Source organism: Heptranchias perlo, chromosome 8 (genome assembly GCF_035084215.1).
Source record: "Heptranchias perlo isolate sHepPer1 chromosome 8, sHepPer1.hap1, whole genome shotgun sequence".
NCBI lineage: Eukaryota > Metazoa > Chordata > Chondrichthyes > Hexanchiformes > Hexanchidae > Heptranchias > Heptranchias perlo.
Genome location: NC_090332.1, coordinates 90,345,752 through 90,369,326, shown reverse-complemented (window position 1 = coordinate 90,369,326; position 23,575 = coordinate 90,345,752). Strand labels below are relative to the sequence as shown.

General features: G+C 41.7%; 1 protein-coding gene across 2 annotated transcripts in view; it reads right to left on the bottom strand.

Moving 5' to 3' along the window:
* peli1b (pellino E3 ubiquitin protein ligase 1b) overlaps window positions 1-17,950 on the bottom strand; it is a 30,814-nt gene extending 12,864 nt beyond the window's left edge. Inside the window, exon 1 of one of the 2 annotated variants that reach the window (XM_067989520.1) lies at window positions 17,833-17,950. The gene's annotated coding sequence lies outside the window, so the exon portion shown is untranslated. Of the gene's footprint in view, window positions 1-16,016; window positions 16,123-17,832 lie in introns of those variants that run through there. The other variant, XM_067989518.1, reaches the window with a different exon arrangement.
* Window positions 17,951-23,575: the final 5,625 nt, after the last annotated feature.

The window sequence follows — 23,575 nt, the reverse complement described above, 5'->3', positions numbered from 1 at the left end:
ACACAATACATAATACAGATTACTACAATTCAGAGCATGAATTTAGAACAGCTGACACTAATAATAGATAATTTCTAACAGAGGTAATAGAGTTTTGAAAATTCACAAATATTTAGTACACATTGACTAACATGCATCTTTGACAACACCTCAAAACTCAGGGCAAATTTAGAAGGAAGGATGTAATCCAATTGGAGGAAAGTTTCATGTGGCAGTAAAAAAGGCCCACCAATCGAATTATCTTGGATTGTAAATATGCATTTCTTATTTCACACATTATCTCTCATTAAAAATGAGGATACAAATAGTCAACTGAATGATGTTGAGCTGGATTCACTTTTACTTAAAATCACTTTTCCGGTACAATAATTATATTCAAATGGCTAAGCGGCCTATTAAAAATTTATCGTTCCCACATATACTTCATTTATATTAATTCTTATTTTCTCTAATCCTTTAGAGGCAATAATGAAATGTGGGTATTAAGTACAGGTGCCCTATATTTATAATTTGTATATACTCTATTCCCTGAGGTTATACTTCATATTTCATTTCCACAAGTGCATTATAGCATTTTAATCTGACTGTTAGTCAAGAATATGACTATACATTTATGATAGCATCTCAATCCTAAATTTGTGTTTATGTTTTCTCAACACATTTCCAGTGCAACTTCAGATTACAAAAATATTAAGTATGTGATAGAAAGCTATTCAATGTTTCCCTGTGCTAAGGGGGTGCAACTATGCTCTCTGGTCACATATGTAGCTAGCAAGCTCTTAAAACATTCAAAACTGACATCCATTCTTCAAGCCAAAAGTTCTTTTTAAAAGCATTCTTTCCTTCTTCCTCCCTCTCTGCGTTTATAATTTTTTATTGTAAAGTTTTAAAACCAATACACAATTCAAAAGATAATTTCTGTGGAGCCAAATGTGAAGCTACTATTAAATTTATCAACTTACTCTCACTATCAGAAATTTACGGCACAGAAGGAAGCCATTCGGCCCAACGTGTCTGTGCCGATTCGAAAAAGAGCCACCCAGCCTAATTCCACTTTCCAGCTCTTGGTCCGTAACCTTGTACGTTACGGCACTTCAAGTGCACATCCAAGTACTTTTTAAATGTGATGAGAGTTTCTGCCTCTACCACCCTTTCAGGCAGTGAGTTCCAGCAACCTCAATGAAAACATTTCTCCTCAACTCCCCTTGAACAATTACTTTAAATCTATGCCCCCTGGTTATTGACCTCTCTGCTGAGGAAAATAGGTCTTTCCTACCTACTCTATCTAGTCCTGTCATAATTGTATACACCTCAATTAAATCTCCCCTCACCCTCCTCTGTTCCAAAGAAAATAACCCCAGCCTATCCAATCTTTCCTCATAGCTAAAGTTCTCCAGTTCTAGCAACATCGTCGTAAATCTCCTCTGCAACCTCTCTGGTGCAATCGATCACATCTTTCCTGTAAATGTGAACTGAACGCAGTACTCTAGCTGTGGCCTGACTAGTGTTTTATACAGGTCTAGCACACCCTCCATGCTCTTATACTCTATGCCTTGGCTAGTAAAGGAAAGTAACCCTTATGCCTTCTTAACCACCTTATCTACCCGTCCAGCTACCTTCAGTGATCTGTGGACATGCACTCCCAAGGTCCCTCTGTTCCTCTACTCCTCTCAGTATCCTCCCATTTATTGTGTATTCCCTTGCCTTGTTTGCCCTCCCCAAATGCATTACCTCAGCCTTCTCTGGATTGCATTCCATCTGCCACTTGTCTGTCCACCTGACCAGTCCATTGATCTCTTCCTGCAGTCCACAGCTTTCCTCCTCACTATCAACCACCCAGCCAATTTTTGTATCATCTGCCAACTTCTTAATCATGCCCACCACATTTAAGTCTAAATCATTGCTATATACCACAAAAAGCAAGGGACCTAGTGCTGAGCCCTCCAGAACCCCACTGGAAACAGCCTTCCAGTCACAAAACACCTATCAACCATTACCCTTTGCTTCCTGCCACTGAGCCAATTTTGGATCCAACTAGCCACTTTCCCCTTGGGTACCATGGGCTTTTACTTTCCTGGCCAATCTGCCATGTGGAACCTCGTTAAAAGCCTTGCTAAAATCCATGTAGACTACATCAAATGTGCTACCCTCATCGACCCTCCTTGTTACCTCCTAAAAAAAAAATCCATGCTGCTGTCCTTGACTAATCTTTGCCTTTCTAAATGACGATTAATACTGTCCCTCAGAATTGTTTCCGGTAATTTGCCCACCACCGAGGTTAGGCTGACTGGCCTATAATTACTCGGTCTATCCCTTTCTCCCTTTTTAAAACAACTGTACATTAGCAGTCCTCCGGTACCATGCCTGTAGCAAGAGAGGATGGGAAAATGACAGTCAGAGCCTCCGCTATTTCCTCCCTTGCTTCTCTTGGCAGCCTGTGATACATTTCATCCGGGCCTGGCAATTTATCGACTTTCAAAAGAACGTCAAACTTCCTCCCCCACTATGTTTACCCCATCCAATATTTCACACTCCTCCTTTAATCCTACAATCTCTGCATCATCCCCATCTTTTGTGAAAACAGACGCAAAGTATTCATTAAGAACCATACCCACATCTTCCGCCTCCACACACAGGTTACCTTTTTGGTCTCTAATAGGCCCTACTCTTTTCTTAGTTATCCTCTTGCTCCAAATGTATTTATAAAACATCTTTGGGTTTTCCTTGATTTTACTTGCTAATATTTTTTTTCATGCCCTCTCTTTGCTTTCCTAAATTTCCTTTTTAATTTTACCCCTACACTTTCTACATAAGAACATAAGAACATAAGAAATTGGAGCAGGAGTAGGCCAATCGGCCCCTCGAGCCTGCTCCGCCATTCAATAAGATCATGGCTGATCTGATCCCAACCACAAATCTAAAGAACACAAGAAGTCGGAGCAGGACCCGGCCACATAGCCCCTGGGCCCTCTCCGCCACCCACAGGGCATTGACCGATCCGAACTCAGCTTCATGTCCAATTTCCTGCCCGCTCCCCATAACCCCTAATTCCCTTTACTTCTAGGAAACTGTCTATTTCTGTTTTAAATTTATCTAATGATGTAGCTTCCACAGCTTCCTGGGGCAGCAAATTCCACAGACCTACCACCCTCTGAGTGAAGAAGTTTCTCCTCATCTCAGTTTTGAAAGAGCAGCCCCTTATTCTAAGATTATGCCCCCTAGTTCTAGTTTCACCCATCTTTGGGAACATCCTTACTGCATCCACCCGATCAAGACCCTTCACAATCTTATATGTTTCAATAAGATCGCCTCTCATTCTTCTGAACTCCAATGAGTAGAGTCCCAATCTACTCAACCTCTCCTCATATGTCCGCCCCCTCATCCCCGGGATTAACCGAGTGAACCTTCTATACTCCTCTAGGCTTTCTGCAGTACTGAGCTCTCGGTATCTGACATAAGCTTCCCTTTTTTGCCTTATCCTACCCTGTATGCTCCTTGACATCCAGGAGACTCTAGATCACTAAAACCCTTTCTAAATTTATAACACATGTACGTAGTCTGGGAACTGTGGAAATATTTTTCATATTTCCACATTAGCGATGCCATAATTTTTCAGCTTCATAGACTGAACTATTTTCTTTCTAGTCCCTCGGGTCCATCAATTACCACTAGGTCCTGGGAGCTTTAACAGACAACACTGCCATTGCCCCAAATGCAATTTATAACCAGAGTTAACATGAAGATTTTAGTTTCCAGTCAAGAAAAATACATTAAAATTTATTAAGTGCCACTGCACAGAAATAACCCCCTCACTTACCACTTCAAATCAATACAAGGCTTATATGCAGCTGAAATTTTGCCACTAGACACATTGGCATCAAAAGGCTACAGATCGAACACACAAAGGCAATTAACACTATTACACAATACACTAAATTAAAAGAATCACAACAGTCACCTCAAATTGCTTCCACTATCACCAGTTAGAGAGTATACCCTAGTGCAATTCAAAATGGTCACCCCACACCCACATTTGGAATTGGAGTCTTTAAATTTTACTGCTAGGTATTCTTTCAGTTTCAGTGGGCAAAAACAAAAATACACATATACACACAATAAAGCAATTCATATGCCAGTCACATATCAGTGAAATCCAGACCACCAATTGGCATTTGTCCCTGCACCAGCTCTCAAAGAGCTAACCACTCAGTCCCAATACCCTTTTATATTTCTTTTCTAAACATTTATCCACTTCCCTTTTAGAAGTTATTATGGATTCTGCTGCCATCAGTATTACTGGTAGGACATTCCATGTCATAATCAACTATGTAAAAGAAAAGATTCTAACCTCTCCCTTAATTCTTTTGTTGATCTTCTCCCAAGTGTCAGTTTGGATCAGTGGTATTATTCTGCCTCTTAGCCACAAAGGGATGGGTTCAAGCCACACTGCAGGGTTTACGGCAGTATAATCTAGGTTTACACTTCAGTGCAGTACATAGCGAGTGCTGCATTGTTGGAGGCGACATCTTTCAGTTGAAACATTAAACAGAGGCTACATCTGTCTGCTCAAGTGGACTTCAAATAATACCATGGGATCTTTTAAGAAAAATAGCCAGGACACTGGGACAGTTCCCCTAGCATTTATTTCTCAACCACTGCCGCTGACAAATTATCTGATTATTCATCTCATGCTCTTTCTAGGACCTTGCTACATGCAAATTTGTTATATAGGCATGCTCAGCAACCATGAGTGCACTTCAAAAGTAATTCACTGGCTGTGAAATGCTTTGCGATGGCCTGATGCTATATAAATGCAAGTTTTTTTTGTTGTTGATTTTAAATGTGTATCTTCTAGTTACTAACTCACCAATCCCTTTCTAGGATGCATGCAGTCAGGGTTAGGTGTCTTTTCCACTGAGTTTCACCAGTTTTCCCCTTATCTATACAGTTATCCTATCTAATTGCTCCACTCTCTCCTCTTGTACCCCTTCAGAGTTTATGGATTGTTCCCTGAACTCTGAAACCAAGACAATATTCATTTAGTATCTCTGATTGGCCCTACTCTAACTTTTTAACCTTTTTATAAAATCCTTTACTATTTCCTTTTAAGTTACTTGCCAGTTTTCTTCATATGCCTCGTGTTGCTTCTCTTCTGTATTCACCAGACGGACTGCAGCGGTTCAAGGAGATGGCTCACCATCACCTTCTCCAGGGCACTTTGGGATGGGCAATAAATGCTGGCCGTGTCAGTGACGCCCACATCCCATGAATGAATTTTTTTTTAAATTGATAGTCTTCCATATTATTAGCCCTAGATTTGTCATATGCCTCCTGGAATCTTATTTTAATTTCCCAACTCATCCAAGGAACTACAACTTTTGCTGCAACATTTTTTTTTTTTTTTTTTTACTTCTTATGGGAATTTGTCTAGTCTGTACCCAAATAATCCCCCATTTGAAAGTTTCCCATTGTTGGTGCACAGTCTTATCTACCGAATTCTCTTTTCGGTTTATCTCAGCTTTTTATCTCATCAGAACCCAAGACCTCCCAGGACAGCTTTGTGATCCCAATACTAATCTGGTATTCAGTATTTGGCATTATTATTAATAAATTTTAAATGGGATAATTTTAATACATTAAAAGTCCTCAGTTTTGCAGACTGAAGAGTTTCAGATTCACTAATCCTCGAGACGAGAGTCAATATGTACAATTTCCTCTCCGCTCCTCCAATTCTGGCCTCTTGCGCATCCCCAATTTTAATTGCCCCAACATTGGCGACCGTGCCTTCAGCTGCCTAGGCCCTAAGCCCCTCTCTCTCGCTCCTCTTTTAAGATGCTCCTTAAAACCTACCTTCGACCAATCTTCAACCAAGCTTTTGATCACCTGTCCTAATATCTCATGTGGCTCGGTGTCAAATTTTGTTTGATAATCGCTCCTGTGAAGCACCTCGGGAGCCAGGAATAGACTCCAGAAACCACAAAGAGGAAACCAAAGCTAAAGTTTTTCATGAGAGTTTAATTACTGCAAGTGTTCGAGTGCCACTCGTTAAAATATCAAGAGTCACAGTTTAAGATCAAGCCTCAAATTAGAGTCTATGGCAACCTCGAATCCTGATGACCGTATGAAGTTTGAACTTTTGCTTTAGCGGCTCAGTAGCATCAAACCAGTTTTTTTTTTAAGTCTACCGCAAATCATAAAGTCCAATAACAGCTGTAAATGGACAGACTGTTCCAACTTTTTAAAATAAATATATACAGTAATTGTGCACCCATTCAATGTGCGCTTTTTACTTGGTTTCAGGGCTAGGATTTTGCACTAAAAAAGCTTACCATAAAATAGAGTAATGACAAGGCACCAGGAATGTACAGATAGTAGGCAAGTAAAATGCACTTTGTCCGTTGTTAAAAATAACTGGAAAGAGAAGAATGCCCCATTATCAAGCACCAAGCTAAAACACTTGATTCAAAATTTAAATGGAACCATGTACACATACATTAAGAATGAATTCCTGGTGATAATACTGACCTCTATAGTCCACAATGGTCAAGACTTATTTTTGAAAAAAATTCCACAAAAAGGGGCAAGAACAGAGGGGGGAATGAATAAGAATGGTCAAGTGTGATCATAAAGCAGAAATTCAATTAACCCATCAAGTTGATGTCAAAATGGAGAATGAAACAAGCAGTTCATAACCATCAGATCAATGAGACAACATTACAATCTCCAGAGACACACAAATGGGGGGGGGGGGAAAGCTAAGTGGAGGACGAGTTTAGCACTGGGAAAATATGGGAAGTATGTTACACTAAAACAAATATAAATTACACCAAAACTGTTCCTAGACTGTCCTGTTGAAAGCAGAAAAAAAATGAAATTTTTTTTTGGGGGGGGGGGGGGGGGGGGGGTGGTGGTAAAAATAGATTCTCTGGCAAGCACCTGGTTGACACAAAGTCAGAGGAGGGGTTTAAAAAAAGAGGGAAGAAAGCCAAGAGGTTACTGGACAGGGCACACAAGCTGTGCATACTCGGAACAGGAACCACAAGGAATTGAATAAGATATAAGATACAAAGCAGGATTGAGGTCCTGGGCGCTACTGGTTTAAATTATACTGTTTATATGTTTGATGGCTGTAGGTTATAATGACCTACAATTATGTGCCCAGATGCTAAATAGACAATGCAGGTTGACTGAAGCATAAGTTAGCATCCATTAAAGTAATACAGGACATGAATTATGTGGAATCACCTTCTTTAAAAATGGAGGGAAGCATATTCTTAGTAAAAAAAGTGTTTGCCCAACCATCTGTCAAAAAGGAAAAGCTAAATAACTTTGTGCTCACAATAAAAGGATGCTGAGCAGCCTACAAAAAGCAAAAAGATTCAGTTTATTTGAGGGCACAAAAATATGGAGTGATACAAGCACCTGCATAATATTATTGAAAAGCTGCTTGGATTTAAATAGATCTGTGCTTCAAAACATTAGATTATTAAAAATCTCAAGGGGAGGTGTACTATTGTGAAATGAGGTTTGATTACATAGGCCCAATATAGATTTTTGCTAAGTATTCTAAGTAAATTAATAGGTGAAGGTAGCATCTGTTGGATATTTTAAAACAATACCAGAAAACCATCTAGACCCATTCACAGAAGCTTAACAAAAATTAAATTCAATTGGCAATTGGAGAACTGAAGAGGATATATAAATGTAAAACATTCGGCACATGATTAAACATGCTCAGTAACACTCAATTGTGAAACACGGTATGCACATTTAGAAATGAACAAATTTCCTAGTATCCCATTGTGTGGATAAGATAACACTAGATGCAAAGATAGAAGACAAACCACGTCTTAAAGTATGTCCCTGTTTTGCTTCGCATGGAGACCATGATCCAGTTGCTATTGTGTTAAGTGAAAGTGGAGTTGAGGTAAAAATCAGATCAGCCATGATCTCATTGAATGGCCTACTCCTGTCTCTTATGGTCCTGTATACAAAAGTCAAATATCAAACTACTACCAAAAACAAACAGATGCAAGTTTTAGTTATTATACAAGTTCAGCTCCTGAATGTGGAATGGGAGTGTTCTTGATAGACAGCATACATTAAACCACATGTCTGAACTAAAAATGGAAATCTTGAGGGCTCAGTGACAGCATGTAACTATAAAAACCAGAAGATTGGAAGGTTTGAATCCCAGTTCATGGTGAATTAACTGATCCCAGTCCAGGTTTCAGTAGGAACACAGCTATTGACCTCAGCATTCCTTTGTGATTGTCAGTTCCTCCCCCCCTCCCCAACCAAAGAAAGAGAAAACAAATCCTGCTCCCAACCTGCTGGAAAAATGGACATTGCCAACATTCAGTGTCGAGGCTCGCAAGAAGAATGGCCACTTGGATGAGGTACTCGAGGGCAAATGTCAAAAAAAAAATTCAGTCACAAGTCCACACTTTCGAAAAGGGGAGAGAAGAGAGGGACAGAGGAGAAAATTGGCCAAAAAAAAAACCTTGCCTCCAAGATACTGCATTCAGATAAGCTGAATACAGTAACTTCCTGCAACTGTTTCCTCATTCATCAAGGGACCTGGAAGTGTTTGCACATCATGCTGTCATTTCTGCATTACAGAGTTAATGGCAATATTCACTGTTATTCTACATGCAATGTGCATTTCAAAATTTAATTTCAATAACCAGCCTAAAATGTACATTTTAAGGACAGCGTAAGCACAACACTGGATAAGATTGAGGCTGATTACTAAATTCACAGCAATTTGATCACTAGCTCATTTTACATGCCTCAGTCTCACTCAGAATAATCCCTCTGCTGCACTACATATATTTGATTTATAAAATGCTTCTTTCAAAAAACTTGAACTGCGATACAGGCAAAGGAGGGCATGACTATTTCTGAAATTTTCCCCCAATTGTTAAGAGCTCCAATACTGAACATTAATATCAAGAAATCTACATGCTCGACAACTCCGCATCAAAATTGTTCAATACTGTGCTACATAATACAAAACATAGTCAAAACAGCAGGCGATACACAAATTAATATAATTCCACTCCCAAAGACAAAAATCACATTTGTCACTTTTGGTTTATTGTGTGGGCTTACTCAAAAATACAACAGTTACACATATACAGTTGTAAAGTTACAGACTGAAACTGCCTACACAATGAAAAGTTTGACAAGTAGGAAACAATCATAAGACAACCCAAACTTAACATGAACTTTACAAGTAGAGCAAAGAAAAAAAAATTTAGTTTCTACAGACTGTTCTTTAGCCAAAAGGACAATTATTTGTGATTTCATGCCAGGATAAAGGTAACCACTTACTGCTAGACTAATCACTTATGTCGATGCAAAGTGGTTTTGAGTTTGCATTAGTGCAAAAGCAATAGTGTAACTCAGCCGATCACACTAAAGGCAAGAGGTATGTGCTCATCTTCAGGGGGTAATCTCATACCACTGGAGGTTGTGCTGGGAACTTTTTAAAATTTCCCTTTGAATGTTTTCAATGTCAGGAAAGAGCCCACACTCTTCTTCCTGTTCCAACATTAAAGTTGAGCAAGCACACTTGCATGCTCCCTTGTCGCTGAGAAGAATGCAATGTAATTCAAGGCTGCCAAATACCCATCATATTCTACAGGCACTGGTTGGATATTGGCACCTGTAGTATAACACACCTGAAATTTGTTAAGCACGATTGGTAAACATTCAATTTTAGTAATGAAATTTCACAATGTGTTACCTACATAAAGAACATAAAAAATAGGAGCAGGAGTCAGCCCCTTGAGCATGCTCCGCCATTCAATAAGATCATGGCTAATAGTCGACCTCAACTCTACTTTCCAGCCCAATCCCATAACCTTGTTTAAATATAGTGAACTTTGTTGTTATCTGCAACTAAGGAACGGAACTAGTCAGGACTAGAAAAATATTCTTAAACAGTTTAAAAATGTAACTAGAAATTGTGTCTGATGTTTTGTATTTCTGCTGCACCCAACAGACTGTTGCTTAAATAATTAGGGCTATAATAACTGCCATGATCAAAACGTCAAAAGCAAAGGAAACCCAAATAAAAACAAAACAATCAACAGCCAGCATTTCATTTGATGTTAATGGGTCACAGAACAGAGAAGGGGAAAAGATGATAAATAGTTGGAGACAAAGCTCATCAGTATCCCTGGGAGTCTCAGTTTAGGAAAGGTGGGGCAGATGCAGGAGTTGGGCTGTGTGCATCTGGTGTAGATATCTGTTTTGCTTGCTGCAAATCCTGCTCACACAAGGGGTATATACTAATCTAACATGGCTTTGGATTTGAAGTGACTTTTTTTTAAATTAGGTGAATTTATAATTTGGATCTACTCAAATTCAATCCATGTACACAGTACTCTTTAATATGACTTACAAAATCCCAGAAAGCAAGATCAGCTACATTTGATTAAATCTGCCACCATGATTTTACAAACTGAGGTATTTCCCATTTTTAGTACACAGACGAGGCTTTGTAATTAAATAGTGATGTGTATATTGATTAAATGTAGAAATTTTGGTTAGATGCAAATTAAGTGCACCCCAAGCAGTCTAGTTCAAATCCAAATCCAAGTCTAGGATACACCAGAATCACATTTCAGATATACACCAAAAAAAAGGATAGATCTGGAGAACAATGAAAATCACAGAGCGAAAATGACAAAATCCACGAATCCCATGTTAAAGGCACGGCCTCAGTAGTTCAGTGAATGTGCTGCCTTCCTCCTTTCCACCATTTTTTCCCCCTTCCTTTCCCTCCTCTAAATGGCCATTTTCTTTTAAAACATGAACTGCAACATAGTCAAATGCCATCCTATCTTCAGATAATGTGTGCGTGCACAGATTATCTATTTCCTGCAGAGGTCATTGAATTCCAAGCAGGGGAAGGAACTCCAGATAATTTTCTTCCTCCTTAATGTAGAGGTACCAAGGCCAACTGTTGCATATGTACTGTCCCAGCTAAAAGGACTTCACTCAGCACAGGAGAACTGAATTTGGGACGTTCCCAGACACTATCACTCAACTACTCACTGTCTTAATCAGCTGAGTCACTGGGGAAACCACATGCTGACCATTTTTGATTCGTATCCAAATACAGGATAGATCTACTTTTCCCAAAGAAATCTACTGTACTTGCCAGAACATTGGTGCCGGACAGGAGCAAATTAGCTATTTTGATCCCAGTTTTTGTTCTACATTTCCACTTTCTGGGATGTGTAGAACAAAATCCCACAAGTAGATATAATGATCAAAATAGCTGATAATTAAAGCTACTAATTAGGAGCTCTGACTAGTCAATGGGCAAATGCCTTACCTGCTCTGGTGTGAAGATTGATGATAAACATTCTAAATTTTCCCTGGCCCAGTAGTAAAAACCTTAGCAGAGATATGGAACGACGGGGACGGAGACAGGGTGAAACGAAGGTTTCCTGCTCCCATTTGCTATGCAGTGATCTCTGCTGGAAAGTGCAAGCTTAGGCGCTGAGGGAACAGGATCAAAATCAGTTCAATGTCTTCCTTGGTGGGCTAGAATGCAAACAAGCTACTGTCTGGGCTCACCAAGAAACAAAGGCCACCTGGGCAGGGCATCCTTTAATGCATGCTACAACACCAGTCTTCACAAGAGAATGCCAAAATGTGGGGCGAAATAGATTCCAAAACAGATTATAGCTGTGTGAGTAGATGGTCAGACTGAACTGTGAAGTCGGTTTTAGCTACAAATTTTATTCCCAAACCAGAAATATCACACACACACACACACACACACACACACACGGTAGCAATCAGCTGCAAAAATCTGGCTGATTTCTCGCTTCAACCCCCCCTCCCCTTTCAAACTGGTCAGCAACAGAGGCTAATTGTAACGCCCCACTGATGCTCAGCATTTAAGGGGAAGCTAGATAAACACACGAGGGAGAAAGGAATAGAAGGATATGTTGATGGGGTTAGATGAGGAAGGGTGGGAGGAGGCTCGTGTGGAGCATAAACAGCGGTATAGATCAGTTGGTCCGAATGGCCTGTCTGTGCTGTACATTCTATGTAATTCGACGTAACCCTGGACATAGTTCAGGTGGGGACTTAATTAACTTTATCAGGAATAAAAAAATGTTTTCAACTATTGACTAAATTACAAGAACATTGTTTGTTTCATTCTCAAAATAAATCTTATGGCTAATTGCACATTTATGGTAACTAAATATTCTTTCAATAAGTTACAATATAAGAAAATGCCTATTGAAACAGTTATTGTGAGACATTAATACTTCACCGATTTACCAACTCGAAAGCAGCCACAACTATGGAATTATCTTGTTACTCGTGGCCTGGTCCAAGAAAATCTGTAAAAATCCTACAATAAAGAACTCCCTTATATTGTTACCAGCAACACACACCAGCATACCCCAGCATTATATCAAAAGAAAAATACTGCAGATGCTGGAAATTTGAAATAAAAAACAGAAAATGCTGGAAATACTCAGCAAGTCAGGCAGCATCCGTGGAGAAAGAAACAGTGTTAGCGTTTCAGGTCGTTGACCCTTCAGTTCTGGAGTTAGACTGGAGTATTTTAGCTATGAGGAAAGACTGGATAGGCTGGAGTTGTTTTCTTTGGAATGGGAGGCTGAGGGGTGTTTTAATTGAGGTGTATAAAATTATGAGGGGCCTACATAGAGTGGATAGGAAGGACCCATTTCCATTAGCAGAGGGGTCAATAACCAGGGAGCATAGATTTGAAGTAATTGGTAGAAGGATTAGAGAGCAGCTGAGGAGAAATGTTTTCACCCAGAGGGTGGGGGGGGTCTGGAACTCACTGCCTGAAAAGGTGGTAGAGGTAGAAGCCCTCATCGCATTTAAAAAGGTACTTGGATATGCACCTGAAGTGCCGTAACCTACAAGGCGACAGACCAAGTGCTGGGAAGTGGGATTAGGCTGGGTAGCTTTTTTTCCAGCCTCCACAGACAGGATGGGCTGAACTGCCTCCTTCTGTGCTGTAAATTTCTATGATTCTATGATTTAAAAGAGACTTGACAACACAGGATAACTGCAAGCCAGTGGCTGCAAACCTCAATTATATTATGTTCTCAAAAGGAAATCATTTATGTACTTTATACAATTAACTCATATCCAATGATTAATTTAAATACTGAAAGGAGTCCAATATTTACACTGAAAATATTTTGGTACTATAAACAAAGATGTTACATCCCCTCATACATTTAAAAAAAATACAAAACATGAGTATAGTGCTTCTAAGCTCTGATTATGATTGCCAGCAAAGAAAGCTTACCATTGCTTTTGGATGGTTGCAAGACAAGAAAATGTCAACTTCTGAATAATGGTTAAATGTTTGAAGTGCTCTTTTTAGGAATAATCTCAGGCATCTGAAGTACTGCTGGAAACATTAATCTACATTTAAAAAAACCCACATATTTGGGGATCACTGCCATGTATTTTTTTTTAAAAGGCCTTTTCTTCAGACTACAAAGATATGGTTAAAAAATTGTACAATTTTCACAGATTTGATGGGGTCTGCATCCCCCTACTTTGTACCAGCCAACTGATGCATAGCCTGTAAAGATTACTCCAATTCTTAATTACACAGCATACTGCTTCAATTCAAGAATTTGAGGGCTTTTATTTTCCAATTGGCAGCACAAAATATTCAGTAGAGCATATGCTATCAAGTTTAATTGAGTTTTATGATCAGTTAAGGATGTGAATTACTCAAATATGCAGACTTCAGTAATCACTTCATCCAGAAAAGGTAATTTACAGTCAAGCTTGGAACAGATTTCAAAAATCATCTGGAATAGATTCCCATTAGGTTATTAGTTCCATATATTTCTTATGAGGTTTTAAGATAGCTCACAACTTTAGTTTCATTTAAAATACTACAAAATAAATCATCTGCATGGGAACTGAATGGGCTTCAGCATCCATAATAACCATTTAAGGGGGAGATGGAGGTGAAAGCAATTCTGCTTCTGGACTTGGATATTTTGATAGCTATAACATTTTAATCTTTGCCTACATTATCAGAAACAATGGAAGCAGCAAAATTTATACCACAAGCTATACTATACAAGGCAACACCCATGACAGACTATAATCATACAATTATTCCATTCTTTGCCTGGACATAATAAAATTCACCAGACTAATGCTTGCAAGAAACCTGGAATCCTCCATAAACTAAAAGAAGAAAAGGAAATACACCTTAAAATTGTAAAATATTAAACGGAGGAGAGAGACCTTGGTTTGCAGATAGACAGGTCATTAAAAAGGGGGCAGAACTAGAAAGGCCATAAAAAGGCAGACTAAATCCTTGGTCATGTACCTAGAGGCACAGAATACAAAAGCAAGGAGGTAGAGTTGAAGTCAAACAACCGAGTTGGGAGAAATCAGTGTAGTTTTGGGCACCCTAAAATAGAGAGAATGCAAAAGTCAGGGAAAAGATATACCACAGATTCACTAGGATGTTACCAAGAATGAGGGGTTAGTTACTAATTGAGGAGTTAGGATCTTTTCCCACTGGAGATGAGAAGGTTGAGTGCGTTCTTCAAGATTATGAAGGGTTGTGATAAGGTAAATCGTGGTAGATTCCATTGGGTCAGAGTGCAGACAAGAGGGCACAAATTTAAGATAAAAGGTCACAAAAATAATTAAAAAGAGGTTAGAAAAAGAATTATTTCCACGGAGGGTGGTTAGAACAAGGAATTTTCTGCCACAAACTGTGGTGGAAGCATAATTAATAAATTATTTTAATAAGAAATTAGATCATTGCTGGAAAAATATGAAAGGGTACGGGGACTGAGCAGGCAAGTGGGATTAAACTAGGTGGCGCATGTGGAGAAAAAAACACCAAATATTTGGTGTGCTAGTGCTGTAACATTCTATGATTTATAACTACTGCAAGAGAGGCAGTTAGTTCGTAACAATAATCCACATATTGTTTGCATCATTCCATACACATCCTGGTAATTAAATCATGACTTCAACACTCTGCAACGCTTTCCTTTGTGTTAAGTCTGTTTTTGCTTCTCATTTCTAGTGCTTTATTAACCCTCTAATTACCTACTTCAATTTATACTCATTACATGAATAGAAGAAACATTGTCATGTTTTTCCAGTGGGATGATCTAAATGAACAATGCTTGCAGGGACAGGCTCTGCCCATATGACAAATCCAAATAATTCCTAGCAAGTACTCTTCATTCCCGGCATCTTTCAGATTTCATATTACGTAATGCTCACTGGCTAGACAAAATTTACCAAATAGCAATAGATTCCTACCGCAGTAATTTCTGATATTACAACTCCAAAAATAAGGGATAGATTGATTGGGCTGTGCTGTTTTCCCAATCAGAAACACTTTCCCTTGCTATCCTTTCCCGTACAAAGATCTTCAACACAGTAACAAAAATACACAATTCTGTACCACGTCTGAGATCATCCCAAAGAACTGAGCATCAAACTCAATCTAAGAATTGAACATTTTAGCGAGAGAAACAAAGCTGTTAGCGAAAACGATTCTCGAACAACTGTAAGCGAGAAGGGGGAGAAATAAACTGTTACCCTAATAAGGTTGTAAAATTGAAGATTTTCCTCCACCCACCCACAGTGGGCTCCGACTGTAGAAAACATTTGATCTCGGATGAGGCCCACCACCGCCTGACGTGCTCAGACAAAGCCCCCACATCGGGCCCGAGGCCAAGGGCTTTTCCCACTGCTTCCCATTAGACTCATGCACAGCTCTCGGGGAAAATGTGGAAAACACACCAGAAACGCGGGGGGACGGGATCTTACGATCATTTCTCAAGAGCTTCCAGACACGGCAAGGCAGAGAATTTCTGGTCACATCCTCGTAATACAAAGCAGGCCGGATAAAAACTGGCTAAGTTAGATTGTTACTGAAATTTAATGTAAAAGTTATGTTTCAATATGCGTACTCCAAATAGATTAATCGAAATAACAGAACTTACCAACGCTTTTCCCCTCCGTGCTTTAATATTAAAGTTAAAATTACAACCGCTCAAAGAGAACCTCTGCCCGATCCGCCATTTTGTTTTAAACGGCCCGAGGACGGCAGCGTGACGCGTGACGTCAGCGCGAAGGCCGCGCCTCTTTCCCCGCCCCGACCGGCAGAGTGACGAATGACGTCAGCGCGAAGGCCGCGCCTCTTTCCCCGCGCTGACCGGCAGAGTGACGAGTGACGTCAGCGCGAAGGCCACGCCTCTTTCCCCGCGCTGACCGGCAGAGTGACGGGTGACGTCAGCGCGAAGGCCACGCCTCTTTCCCCGCGCTGACCGGCAGAGTGACGGGTGACGTCAGCGCGAAGGCCACGCCTCTTTCCCCGCGCTGACCGGGAAGTTGCGGCCAGCGGTTCGCCTCCCAAACACTGGCTGCATTTTAACCAAACACAAAAAAAGAAAAAATATACCAAGTACCAGAGCATCGCAACACTTTAAATATATATATTGCAAGTAAATTCACCCAAATACTCAGCGACAAGCCCAGGTGCACATTTAGAAAATGTTACAATCATTACACGATAGGGATGGAGATTGAGAGTCAATAAAACCGCACGATTTAAAATAAGGAGTGATATCAGATCTACCAGGCGGGAGAAAGGCTGTTTATTCCCAGTCTACAGAAACTCGATTCAACACTCGGTTCACCCGCACAAGCTGAAAATAATTAGAGAAGCGGCTTTAAAATCCCTGAGCAAAGATTTCCACCGCAGTAAACGGAGGGCAGACAGACAGACAGACAGCATCCCCGCTCAGACAGACAGGCGGCATCCCCGCTCAGACAGACAGGCGGCATCCCCGCTCAGACAGACAGGCGGCATCCCCGCTCAGACAGACAGGCGGCATCCCCGCTCAGACAGACAGGCGGCATCCCCGCTCAGACAGACAGGCGGCATCCCCGCTCAGACAGACAGGCGGCATCCCCGCTCAGACAGACAGGCGGCATCCCCGCTCAGACAGACAGGCGGCATCCCCGCTCAGACAGACAGGCGGCATCCCCGCTCAGACAGACAGACAGCATCCCCGCTCAGACAGACAGACAGCATCCCCGCTCAGACAGTCAGCATCCCCGCTCAGACAGACAGACAGCATCCCCGCTCAGACAGTCAGCATCCCCGCTCAGACAGACAGACAGCATCCCCGCTCAGACAGACAGACAGCATCCCCGCTCAGACAGGAGCCCGCAGCACCAGCCCGCTAGAAACAGTCATTGCGCAGGAGGCCACTCGGCCCATCCTCTCCCTGCCGACTCTCGGCGCTCCCCCCACAGCCAGTAACACGATGGGTGAGCGGCGCCCCGGGGGGTTAATCACTGGAAATGGACTGATTTCATCTTCTGACCGTCAATCATCAGCATTTTAAGCATCGATGTTTTTTTTTTAAAAACTCTCTCCGCAGATCCCGAGTGATGAGCGGCGGAGCGGATCAACACTCACAATAAACCAGGGCTCACAATCCAAGTCTTTGTTATCACCCAGCCCGGCGCCAGGGCACGAAATGACAAGACGTGCCGTGTAAACCGTGTAACTGCACCTGGGGCAGATTTTAAACCATTAAAACCAAATCTTTGTAAAACCCAAACCCCCAGTGCGGATATAATGTGGTGGATTTAAATACAGGGGATAAATGAGACATTGGCGCTGTAGCCGGGCGCCAGCTGCAGGGATATTTAAAATAAAATCATTTACAAATCACTGCAATATAATCAGTCCATTCCACAACCCCCGAATCTCCCCCCATTCCCCCGCCCGATGTAACTTTCACTCACCACCAACCCGATCAGCTTTTTGTGGGATTGTGCGGAAAACCCAGTCCGGACCGTCCGATCTTCACGGCGGAAAGTTAAGCGCAGCGCATCTCGCCGGCTCGCCGCTCCTCAACTAAAAAAGTCGCGTCCGCCCGGGGAAACCTCTCTCCTCCCCCCCGCTGTCTGGCTCCTCCTCATCCAGGGGACCCGGCGCCACTAGACGGCATCCTGGGACTTGTAGTTCAGACACAGGCTGTCTCGCCTGATGGCCATTGACGTGCTCAGGAACACCCTTTAACATCTGGAGCAGCCAGTGGTTAACTACCCGCGTCCACATCTGGTGCCCATCTCAATCACAGACATCCTGACAGAGAGTGGTGAGAATGTGGAACTCACCACCACGGGAGCAGTTGAGCTGAATAGTATAGACGGGCTGAATGGCCGCCTTCCTTCCCTGCTGCAACCTTTCTATGCATTTAAGGGGGAGCTGGATAGACACAGGCTGGGGAAAGGAATAGAAGGATAGGCTGATAGGGTGAGATTAAGCGGGGAGGGAGGAGGCTCATGTGGAGCATAAACACCGGCATAGACCAGTGGGGCCGAATGGCCTGTTTCTGTGCTGTACATTCCAGGTAAATTCTCTGTATTCCCAGAAAATTTACTTTTCTTTCTCCAGCTGAAATGCCTCTTCCCTGCCCGATAACAGGTTTTTGTTTCTGGACCCAACTGGGTTGCCAACTCTGACTGGACATATTCCAGGAGGTTTCACCACATGACCTCCAGCCTCAAACCGCCCCGCCATTGGTCACCCAACACATTCATTCATATGGCCCCTTGCCTTCCCACGGCCAATTGGAAAGCCAACAAGCTCTTTGTTACCTGATTGGATGATTCTTGACTGTCATTCAAACAGCCTTTCTTCCAATCTGCAATATTTTGTTTGCTTTGATCTTTCTCCAGAGTGTTGCTTGCAGCAGTGTCCGGGAGATTAATCTTTAATTCCTGAAGACTCCAGGATAATCTGGGAGAGTTGGCAACCCCTAGATCCCAAAGGAATTTGGCAGATTCACACAGGATTTCTGCATTACTGGTCCTCTCTGCTTTATGCAATTAAAGGTTATGAAATATCCCTCAGGTCCAATGATAAAAGTAGACTGTTGAACTGACCAGGGACATGTTTCTCCAAAATTACACACGATACATTTCTGCTGCATTTTGTTCTAATGTTATGAGTGACCTTTGATTGGGAAGAGCATTAACCCTTCCATTCCCAGTCCAACTCCCACCATTTTCCCTCCCCCACACACATGCACTAGTCTGATACTACAACAATCTGGACAAACTATTGGGAATAAGGACACACCTTTCTGATGTCACCACTGCACCAAAAGTAGTCACATTGCCATGTAGTAGGTGATGTAACATTGTCAATGTTCAGCGACTACATCGTTAGCTTGAATGTTTAAAGTCATCTATATGTTCCCTTGCAAACAAAATTCTAATTTCTTTTTACAGAACCCAAGTCACATCACAGAGCTTAATGGGTTAATTCATTAATATTATATGCTGCAGTTCTAGGGTCACATTATAAATGATTCATGTTAGGTCAACATTCAACACAAAATGTTCCCAGTATTCCTAAGAAAAGAATCAAGTCAGTCAGTTAGTCAGTCATTAATCTCGATGTGTGTAACACAGTAAACCCGCAGTTATGCCCACTGACCAAAGTACATTTTAAATTTGGTTTCAGGGTAACTTTTGTCCCTAATGTTTGACTAAGTAATTTAGAATTTTCATATATTAATCTGATGTTTCCCATTGTAAAGATTGCTGAACAGCGATAGTAGCAAAACACCAATCGATGCTACATGTCCCCATTAGAAGCAGTCTGACATCATGATGAAGTATTTCAAAATAAACTCAATAATTTTATATACTCCTCATTTTCCTGACAAAAATGTTGATCCTCCTATTGGTTTTACTGCTCAAGTATATTTTAAGTAATATTGACTGATGTGTCCTGGCAGTTATAATACTGGTACTTGGCACTCCAATTCAGACCTGAGTTCTAACTGCAGTCTCAAATAACACTCGCAGTTATGTTCCCCTGAGAGTTTGCAAATCTCAGTCACATTATCTGTGGGAGGATGGTGTGAGAATGCACACGTTACAACTATCCATTTCTGCTGTAAACAGTTAAATATTTCCACAACAGATGGTGCAAGAAATTTTTGTTACATAAGAACATAAGAAATAGGAGCAGGAGTAGGCCATTCGGCCCCTCGAGCCTGCTCCGCCATTCAATATGATCATGGCTGATCTTCGACCTCAACTCCACTTTCCCACCCGATCCCAAGAAAACTAATATTGAATCGGGGACAGGGACTCGATAAAATTAACATAAGTAAAGCAACAGTAATGAAGAAAATAATAGCACTAAAGAGTGACAAATCCCCAGGACCAGATGGTTTCCATCCCAGGTTTTCAAAGGAAGTAGGTGAGCACATTGTAGATGCCCTAACTATAATCTTTCAAAGTTCTCTAGATTCAGGAACTGTCCCTCTGGATTGGAAAATTGCACATGTCACTCCGCTTTTTAAGAAAGGAGAGGGAAACCAGGGAATTATAGACCAGTTAGCCTAACATCTGTTGTGGGGAAAATACTGGAGTCTATAATTAAGGATAGGGTGACTGAACACCTCGAGAATTTTCAGTTAATCAGAGAGAGCCAGCATGGATTTGTGAAAGGTAGGTCGTGCCTGACAAACCTGATTGAATTTTTTGAAGAGGTGACTAAAGTAGTGGACAGGGGAATGTCAATGGATGTTATTTATATGGACTTCCAGAAGGCATTTGATAAGGTCCCACATAAGAGACTGTTAGCTAAGATAGAAGCCCATGGAATCGAGTGAAAAGTACGGACTTGGTTAGGAAGTTGGCTGAGCGAAAGGCGACAGAGAGTAGGGATAATGGGTAGGTACTCACATTGGCAGGATGTGACTAGTGGAGTCCCGCAGGGATCTGTCTTGGGGCCTCAATTATTCACAATATTTATTAACGACTTAGATGAAGACATAGAAAGTCTCATATCTAAGTTTGCCGATGACACAAAGATTGGTGGCATTGTAAGCAGTGTAGATGAAAACATAAAATTACAAAGTGATATTGATAGATTAGATGAAAGGGCAAAACTGTGGCAAATGGAATTCAATGTAGACAAATGTGAGGTCATCCACTTTAGATCAAAAAAGGATAGTACAGGGTACTTTCTAAATGGTAAAAAGTTAAAAACAGTGGATGTCCAAAGGGACTTTGGGGTTCAGGTACACAGATCATTGAAGTGTCATGAACAGGTGCAGAAAATAATCAATAAGGCTAATGGAATGCTGGCCTTTATAACTAGAGGACTGGAGTACAAGGGGGCAGAAGTTATGCTGCAGCTATACAAAACCCTGGTTAGACCGCACCTGGAGTACTGTGAGCAGTTCTGGGCACCGCACCTTCGGAAGGACATATTGGCCTTGGAGGGAGTGCAGCGTAGGTTTACTAGAATGATATCCAGACTTCAAGGGTTAAGTTACGAGGAGAGATTACACAAATTGGGGTTGTATTCTCTGGTGTTTAGAAGGTTAAGGGGTGATCTGATCGAAGTTTATAAGATATTAAGAGGAATTGATAGGGTGGATAGAGAGAAACTATTTCCGCTGGTTGGGGATTCTAGGAGTAGGGGGCACAATCTAAAAATTAGAGCCAGACCTTTCAGGAGCGAGATTAGAAAACATTTCTACACACAAAGGGTGGTAGAAGTTTGGAACTCTCTTCCGCAAACGGCAACTGATACTAGCTCAATTGCTAAATTTAAATGTGAGAGAGATAGCTTTTTGGCAACCAAAGGTATTAAGGGATATGGGCCAAAGGTAGGTATATGGAGTTAGATCACAGATCAGCCATGATCTTATCAAATGGCAGAACAGGCACAAGGGGCTGAATGGCCTACTCCTGTTCCTATGTTCCTTGATTCCCCTAGAGTCCAAAAATCTATTGTTTTTATGTGTAACCCAGTTAGCTCCTATCTATATGTGAAAACAATCTAATTATGGGTCGACTGCAGCTTCAAAATATGGGCAAGCGATTTTTGGTATTATCATCAACAATTTCAATCTATGGAAATTCTTTTTAAAAAAAAAATTGGACCTCAGCATTTTCATTTCCTTGTAATTGCAACACCACAAGGTTTTATGTATGAATTTTATTTTCCAACTTTACCATCTGTGGGCTCCAAAGTTTAATTTGTATTGAATCATATTAAATGGCTTTAAAGATAACAGTTGTTTTTCTTTAATCTTTTCTTCCATAAGGGTGCAGCTTGCCATCATACACATTAGTCAGCCAGGGGAGTGAGTCAGATGGTTTGCTTAGTTGATTTACTTCCAGTACAGCTATAACACTGGCATCTACCCGACAATGTGGAAAATTGCCCAGGTATGTCCTGTCCACAAAAAGCAGGACAAATCCAATCCGGCCAATTACCGCCCCATCAGTCTACTCTCAATCATCAGCAAAGTGTTGGAAGGTGTCGTCGACAGTGCTATCAAGCGGCACTTACTTACCAATAACCTGCTCACCGATGCTCAGTTTGGGTTCCGCCAGGACCACTCGGCTCCAGACCTCATTACAGCCTTGGTCCAAACATGGACAAAAGAGCTGAATTCCAGAGGTGAGGTGAGAGTGACTGCCCTTGACATCAAGGCAGCATTTGATCGAGTGTGGCACCAAGGAGCCCTCGTAAAATTGAAGTCAATGGGAATCGGGGGGCAAACTCTCCAGTGGCTGGAGTCATACCTAACATAAAGGAAGATGGTAGTGGTTGTTGGAGGCCAATCATCTCAGCCACAGGGCATTGCTGCAAGAGTTCCTCAGGGCAGTGTCCTAGGCCCAACCATCTTCAGCTGCTTCATCAATGGCCTTCCCTCCATCATAAGGTCAGAAATGGGGATGTTGACTGATGATTGCACAGTGTTCAGTTCCATTCGCAACCCCTCAGATAATGAAGCAGTCCGTGCCCGCATGCAGCAAGACCTGGACAACATCCGGGCTTGGGCTGATAAGTGGCAAGTAACATTCGCGCCAGAAAAGTGCCAGGCAATGACCATCTCCAACAAGAGAGAGTCTAACCACCTCCCCATGACATTCAATGGCATTACCATCGCCAAATCCCCCACCATCAACATCCTGGGGGTCATCATTGACCAGAAACTTAATTGGACCAGCCATATAAATGCCGTGGCTACAAGAGCAAGTCAGAGACTGGGTATTCTGTGGCGAGTGACTCACCTCCTGACTCCCCAAAGCCTCTCCACCACCTACAAGGCACAAGTCAGGAGTGTGATGGAATACTCTGCACTTGCCTGGTTAGGTGCAGCTCCAAAAACACTCAAGAAGCTCGATACCATCCAGGACAAAGCAGCCCGCTTGATTGGTACCCCATCCACCACCCTAAACATTCACTCCCTTCACCACTGGCACACAGTGGCTGCAGTGTGTACCATCCACAGGATGCACTGCAGCAACTCGCCAAGGCTTCTTCAACAGCACCTCCCAAACCCACGACCTCTACCACCTAGAAGGACAAGAGCAGCAGGCACATGGGAACAACACCACCTGCACGTTCCCCTCCAAGTCACACACCATCCCGACTTGGAAATATATCGCCGTTCCTTCATCGTCGCTGGGTCAAAATCCTGGAACTCCCTTCCTCGCAGCA